Raw genomic sequence first — 8,082 nt, forward strand, 5'->3', positions numbered from 1 at the left:
CTTTGGATGGTAGATTAGGTTGTTTGAATTTTTTATTGTTTCTTGAGGTAGGCCTTATTGCTATGAACTACCCTCCTAGAACTTCTTTTGCTACGTCTCATAGATTTTGAAAAGTTATGTTTTTATTTATTTGTTTTCAAGATATTTCTGATTTCTTCTTTAATCTTTCATTGACCCATTGGTTTTTAGCTGTGTGTAGTTTGGCCTTAGTTTGGTCTGTGCCTATTTGTATTTTTCCCATTATTCTTTCTGTAATTGATTTCTGGCTTCATACCATTGAGGTTGGAAAAGTTATTTGATGTAATTCCTATCCTCTATAATTTGTTTAGACTTATTTTGTGGCCTAGCGTAGGATCTATCCTGGTTCTCTTCCAGGGCCACTGGAAAAGAATGTGTATTCTACTGTTTTGGATGAGATGGCCTATAGATATTGATTCAGTCTGATTAGTCTAATGTGTCATTTAAGGTCATTATTTTCTTATTGTTTGGACAATCTGTCCATTGGTATTAGTGAGCTGTCAAAGTCCCTACTATTATTGCATTATTGTCAATTTTTACCTATATGTCTGTTAGTAGTTTGCTTTATATATCTAGGTGCTCCTGTAATAGGTACATATATATTAATGAATATTATATCCTCTTGCTGTGTTAATTCCTTTATCATTATACAGTGACCTTCTTTGTCTTTTATTGTACATTTTAAAATGTCTTTTAAAATACTGTTAAAGTCTATTTTGTCTGCTAAGAGTATTGCTACCCCAACTTTCTTGTCATTTCCATTTGCATGGAATCTTTTTTCAACCCTCACTTTTGGTCTCTGTGTGTTTAGCTCTGAATTGAGTCTCCTGTAGGCAGCAAGTAGATTCATTTTTTATCCAATCAGCCACCCTTTGGTTTTTTATTGAGACATTGATATTTAATGGCATTTAAAAGTAATTGCTAATATTTATGTACTTATAGCCATTTTGTCGCTTGATTTCTGGTTGTTTTGTAGTTCTTTCTATTTTTTTATCCTCTTGACTTGCAGTTTGATGATTTTTTAGTGGTATGCTTGTATTTCTTTCTGTCTAGTTTTTGTCTATCTATTGCACATTTTTGATTTGTGGTTACAATGGGATTCATGTATTTATTGACCTATAACTATTTCTACTTGTTTTAAACTGATAATGGCTCAACTTTAAACACATTCTGAAAGATAACGCAGTTTTACTTCTGTTCTCCGGGGTTTTGTTTTTGAGGTCGTATTTTACATCTTCATGCTTTTTCCTTAACCGTTTATTGTATTTTAGTTGATTTTACAATTTTTGTTTTTAATCTTTGTATTAGCTTATTTAGGTGGTTGATCCACAGCCGTGTGTGTGTGTCTGTGTGTCTGTGTGTGTGTGACTTTACCAGTGAGATTTCCCTCTGCCTTCAATTTCTTACGTAGTGGTAATGCCTTTTCTTTTTCAGTTAAAATAAACCTCTTTAACATTTCCTTTCAGTTCAGTTCAGTTCAGTTCAGTCACTCATTCATGTCCGATTCTTTGCGACCCCATGAATCGCAGCACGCCAGGCCTCCCTGTCCATCACCGACTCCTGGAGTTCACTCAGACTCACGTCCATCGAGTCAGTGATGCCATCCAGCCATCTCATCCTCTGTCGTCCCCTTCTCCTCCTGCCCCCAATCCCTCCCGGCATCAGAGTCTTTTCCAATGAGTCAACTCTTCACATGAGGTGGCCAAAGTACTGGAGTTTCAGCTTTAGCATCATTCCTTCCAAAGAAATCCCAGGGCTGATCTCCTTCAGAATGGACTGGTTGGATCTCCTTGCAGTCCAAGGGACTCTCAAGAGTCTTCTCCAACACGACGGTTAAGTTTAAGATTTATGAACTGTTTTAGTTTTTGCCTGTGTGAGAAATTCTCTATGTCCCCTTCAATTATGAATGATTATTGTGCTGGGTAGAGTATCCTAGGTTGTAGTTTTACCTTTCAATGTTTTGACTATGTCATGCTGCTGCCTTTTGCCCTGCAAATTTTCTGCATAGAAATCAGCTGATAGACTTATGGGGGTTCCCTTGTATATGACTCTTTTTCTCTTTCTACATTTAAAGTTACCTCTTTAATTTTTGTCATTTTAATTATGATATGTCTTGATGTGATTTTGTTTGGGAACCTCTTTGTTTCTTGTATCCAGATATCTAGCTATCTGTTTCTTCTTCAGGTTTGAAAGATTTTAGTCATAATTTCTTCAAATATATTTTTGGCACTTTTTCCTTTCTCACTTCTTTTGGGACCCCTATAATGTGAATGTTTATACACGTGATATTGTCCCAAATGTCCCTTAACCTGCTCTCAATTTTTAAAAAATTGTTTTTGTATCATTGTTCTTTTGGGTGATTTCTATCAGTCTATCTTCCAGATCACTCAATGCATTCTTCTGTATCACCTAGTCTGCTGTTAATTCCTTTTGGTGTGTTTTATATTTCAGTTGTATTCTTCAGTTCTGACTGGTTCTTTTTTACATTTTCTCAGTTCAGTTCAGTTCAGTCACTCAGTCGTGTCTGACTCTTTGCGACCCCATGAATCACAGCACACCAGGACTCCTGGTCCATCACCAACTCCCAGAGTTCACTCAGACTCACGTCCATCGAGTCAGTGATGCCATCCAGCCATCTCATCCTCTGTTGTCCCCTTCTCCTCTTGTCCCCAATCCCTCCCAGCATCAGAGTCTTTTCCAATGAGTCAACTCTTTGCATGAGGTGGCCAAAGTACTGGAGTTTCAGCTTTAGCATCATTCCTTTCAAAGAATACCCAGGGTTGATCTCCTTTAGGATGGACTGGTTGGATCTCCTTGCAGTCCAAGGGACTCTCAAGAGTCTTCCCCAACACCACAGTTCAAAAGCATCAATTCTTCAGCATTCAGCTTTCTTCACAGTCCAGCTCTCACAGCCATACATACTAGTTCCTTGTTAAAATTCTCAGTTCAGTTCAATTCAGTCTCTCAGTCGTGTCCAGCTCTTTGTGACCCCATGAATCACAGCACACCAGGCCTCCCTGTCCATCACCAACTCCCGGAGTTCACTCAGACTCACGTCCATCGAATCAGTGATGCCATCCAGCCATCTCATCCTCTGTCGTCCCCTTCTCCTCCTGCCCCCAATCCCTCCTGGCATCAGAGTCTTCCAATGAGTCAACTCTTCGAATGAGGTGGCCAAAGTATTGGAGTTTCAGCTTTAGCATCATTCCTTCCAAAGAAATCCCAGGGCTGATCTCCTTCAGAATGGACTGGTTGCATCTCCTTGCAGTCCAAGGGACTCTCAAGAGTCTTCTCCAACACCACAGTTCAAAAGCATCTATTCTTTGGCGCTCAGCCTTCTTCACAGTCCAACTCTCACATCCATACATGACCACAGGAAAAACCATAGCCTTGACTAGATGGACCTTTGTTGGCAAAGTAATGTCTCTGCCTTTGAATATGCTATCTAGGTTGGACATAACTTTCCTTCCAAGGAGTAAGCGTCTTTTAATTTCATGGCTGCAGTCACCATCTGCAGTGATTTTGGAGCCCCCCCAAATAAAGTCTGACACTATTTCCACTGTTTCCCCATCTATTTCCCATGAAGTGATGGGACCGGATGCCATGATCTTAGTTTTCTAAATGTTGAGCTTTAAGCCAACTTTTTCCCTCTCCTCTTTCACTTTCATCAAGAGGCTTTTTAGTTCCTCTTCACTTTCTGCCATAAGGATGGTGTCATCTGCATATCTGAGGTTATTGATATTTCTCCCGGCAATCTTGATTCCAGTTTGTGTTTCTTCCAGTCCAGAGTTTCTCATGATGTACTCTGCATATAAGTTAAATGAGCAGGGTGACAATATACAGCCTTGACGTACTCCTTTTCCTATTTGGAACCAGTCTGTTGTTCCATGTCCAGTTCTAACTGTTGCTTCCTGACCTGCATACAAATTTCTCAAGAGGCAGATCAGGTGTTTTGGTATTCCCATCTGTTTCAGAATTTCCCACAGTTTATTGTGATCCACACAGTCAAAGGCTTTGGCATAGTCAACAAAGCAGAAATACATCAGTGTTCATCTATTGTTTTCCATAATTCAATTAATATTTTTCATACTAATGTTTTGAGCTCTTTTGCTGGTAAGTTGTGTATTTCTGTTTCATTAATTGTTTTTTCTGAAATTACTCTGTCTTCTCATTTTGCTTAACTTTGACTGACTCTGTGAAATTAGGTGAAAGAGTTACTTATTCTAGTCTTGTTTTGTCACTGTTGTGGAAACTTCTTATATAGTGTGCAGGGCTTCCCTGGTAGCTCAGATGGTAAAGAATTTGCTTGCAATGCAGGAGACTTGGGTTCCATCCCTGGTTCAGAAAAACCCCTGGAGAAGGGAATGTCAACCCACTCCAGTATTCTTGCCTGGAGAATTCCATGGACAGAGGAGCCTGGTGGGCTACAGTCGATGGGGTCGCAAATAGTCAGGCATGACTGAGCAGCTATCACTACTACTATACAGTGTGTGCATGTCCAGTGCCTTTGGTTGGAGAGCTGGCTCTGACATGAGCACATGCCATGACTTCCTCCGGGGTGTGCTGGCAGCTATTTCCTTGGTAGCAGGTACGTCTGGAGATGGAGGGTCTAAAGCCAGAGCCAGATATGAACCAGAATCTCTCCTCTGCTCAGTGGCAAACACCACCCTATTTGGGATGGGAGTGGGTCCCAAATTGCTGGAGCGGAAGCCCTGTTCCTCATGTCCAACTGACTCCATTCTCTCTAAGTGTGTGTTGTCCTCCCACACAGCACTGGCACCCTTGCCCCAGAGAGGAGCAGTGCTGGAGCAAGAGGGTCTGACTGATATGGGTGCTTATCATGAGTTGGCATATAGACAACAGTTTGATGTTCCCAGCACCAGTCTTAGGCTGCTTCTGACCTGCTGCCTCCCTAGGCTGCAGCAATGGCCATCCTCACCCTGTTTAGATGTTTTCCCAGATCTGAGCAGTTCCATCTCTCAATGTCACATACCTCCCTGAGCCACGACAGCCCTCACCTTAGTGTGGAGCTGTGCTGAAGGGTGAGAGGGGCTGGAGCAGGCATTTGGCTCAGGCTTGGGCATGCAGCAGTAAAGTCACAGGAATCCAGACATAGTCTTGAAAAGTTTCAATTTGCTTCCTTTACCTTGTTTCAGGAGTAAGCAAATGTGTGTGTGTGTGCTCTTCACAAGCAGAGTCTAGGTTTCCTATAACCCTGCTGTTAGTCTCATTGGTTTTCAAACCAGGTAAGGGAATTTATTTTTCTACTGTCAGAACCTGAGACTGGGACACCCAATATGTGGTGTGCACTGCTCACTTCCCATGGAAGATTTACCTGCAATCCCCTTCCTCTTCTGCATCCCCTCCCAAGGATGCTGGTCATAACCTGATTGCTTCTCTTCCTTTCCTACCCAATTTCAAGTGGATCTTTCTTACAGTCTTGGTTGTATATGAGTCTTTATGCCAGACTCCCAGTTTGTTTTCAAGGAGAATTGCCCCACATTTAGATGTAATGTTGATGTGTGTGGGTGGAAGTGAGCTCCCCATTCTCTACTCTCCCAAGTTGATCTTCCGTCCTCTGGTTTCAGGTTTTGTGTTTAATTCTTTATTCCATGTGTTTGGAAGTGTTTCTTCTGCTTCAATTTTTGGGAGAAGTTTGAGAAGGATTGGTGGTAATTGTTTGGTAGAATTCACCAGCGAAACCAACTGTTCATGGGTTTTTCTGTATTGACAGGTTTTTGCCTATTGATTCAATCCTTACTCATTGGTCTGTTCATATTTTCTATTTCTTCATGATTGATTTTTGGTAGGTTCTGGGTAGGAATTTATTAATTTTTTCTAGGTTATCCTATTTGTTGGCATCATACAGTTCATAATATTGTGATTATGTATGCATTCTGTGGTATCACTTATAACATCTTTTTCATTTCTAATTTTATTTATTTAAGTCTTCTGTTTTTCCTTAGTCTAGCTAATGTTTTCTCAATTTGATCTTTCAAATAGCCAGTTCATAGTTTCATTGATCTTTTCTAATATCTTTTTAGTTTTTTATTTATTTATTTATTTTCTAATTTTTATTTCCTTCCTTCTGCTAACTTTAAGCTTAGTCTTTTCCTTTTCTAGTGACTTGAGATGTAAACTTAAATTGTTTATTGAGATCTTTCTATTTTCTTAATCTAGGTGTTTATCACTATAAACTTCCCTTTTAGAACTACTTTTGCTGCGCTTCACAGTTTTGGTATGTTGTGTGTACATTTTTGTTTTCCTCAAGATATTTTTTAATTTCCCTTTTAATTTCTTCTTTGACTCATTGTTTTTTCAAGAAAGTGCCATTTGATCTTCATATATTTGTGGATTTTTCCTTTTTTTCTCCTCTCATTGATTCTAGTTTCACACTATGTTGCTATGATTTCAGTCTTCTAAGTTTGCTGAGGCTCGTATTGTGACCTAACATATAAACTATTCTAGAGAATGTTGCATGTGCAATTGAGAAGAATGTATGTGCTTCTATTGTTGAATGGGATGTTTGTATATGTCTGTTAAGTCCATTTTGTTTAAAGAGTAGTTTTATTACTGATTTTCTGTCTGGATGATTTATCCTTTGCTGAAAGTGGGATATTGTGGTCTCCTGCCATTAATGTACTTTTTTTCTTTTCTCCCCTCAGGTCTGTTAGCATTTGCTTTATATATCTAGGTTTGCAATTGTTGGGTGCCTATATACAAACACACACACACACACACACACAATTTTTGTATCCTCTTGATTAATGACCCATCTATAATTATAAAATGACCATCTTTGTTTCCTGATACAGATATTTGCTTAAAATCAATTTTTGATATGTGTGGCTGCCCACGTTTTCTTTGGATGGGGCTAGAGACTGATCTGTGATTGGACAGACATGATGTCTGGGCTCCCTCATCAAGTGAGGTCACAGGCTATACTCAGCAATCAGGCAAAGCTATAGATTTTGTTCTTCTGTGGACAAAGACTGTATGCTGGATGGTGGGTGGTACATAGACTGGGTTATGAAGTTGTTCTCCCCTCTTTTCCTTGGAAAGCAAGCTTGAGCCTGAGGGATTTAGCTTTCTATAATCTTCTAGGACCCCAGGCCAGGCAGTTTGTATGCAGAGACTGTCTATTCAATGAGCATTATTACCCAGGAAAGAAAAATGATATCTTGAGTGACTGAGTACAGGATTCCCTGCAGGGGAATAGAGCACTGATGCAAAGAGAAATTGGCAAGAGAAAGCACAGAGAGATCATATCTGACCTACTGAATTGCCTGCTTTTTCTGGTACAAAATATCTATTTCTTTGTCTCTCTTGTCTCTGATGAACTTGGCTGAAGTCAGTAATTCTTCACACATAAAGAACCAGATCTTCTAAGGAGCTATAAATACAGCATACATTTTTCTCCCCAGTAGAAAGCTACAAATAGGCAAGAAAATAGAGCCAAACTCTTTATGTACTCAGGAAAATCTTCATTACCTTTATCCTTGGGACTCTCCCACACAGTAGAAATACTCAATGATAGAAGTGCAGAATTTCTCACTTGATCCTAGACTCTGGCACTGAAACATCTCTTCATTTATTTCTCATGGTATATCTAAGTGCAGTACAGGAGTTATCTGGAAATAAATAATTTTGAGATCTAGTCTTTTAGAATTGTATCTATGTTTAGAATGTTGGTGTGTTGGCCAGTGAAGCCTGGGGTTCTAATAGATATTTGGCCAATGGCATCCGTTCTCTTAGTACATACAGCCTGAAGTCAGATTTCATCTCATTTAGTTAAATGAGATAAATTTTTTTTAGCATGTGAAACTTTGGGATCTACTGAATTAATACAATATAGTTAACCCTTGGAAGAATACTCCTGAAGGTCTCTTGCTTTTAAGAAAGAAGGCAGAGCTGGAAGAATTCTCCCACTTGATACTTAGGAGCTAGATATCTCATGTGTGAATTCCTTGTGAGTTGTACTGTGTACATTTTCCCATATTTTTCCTGTGTTTACATGGGCTGCATTTTTTAAAATAAACAATTTGATGATAAATGATTAAAGCA

This window comes from Bos javanicus, chromosome 5 (assembly GCF_032452875.1).
Source record: "Bos javanicus breed banteng chromosome 5, ARS-OSU_banteng_1.0, whole genome shotgun sequence".
Lineage (NCBI taxonomy): Eukaryota > Metazoa > Chordata > Mammalia > Artiodactyla > Bovidae > Bos > Bos javanicus.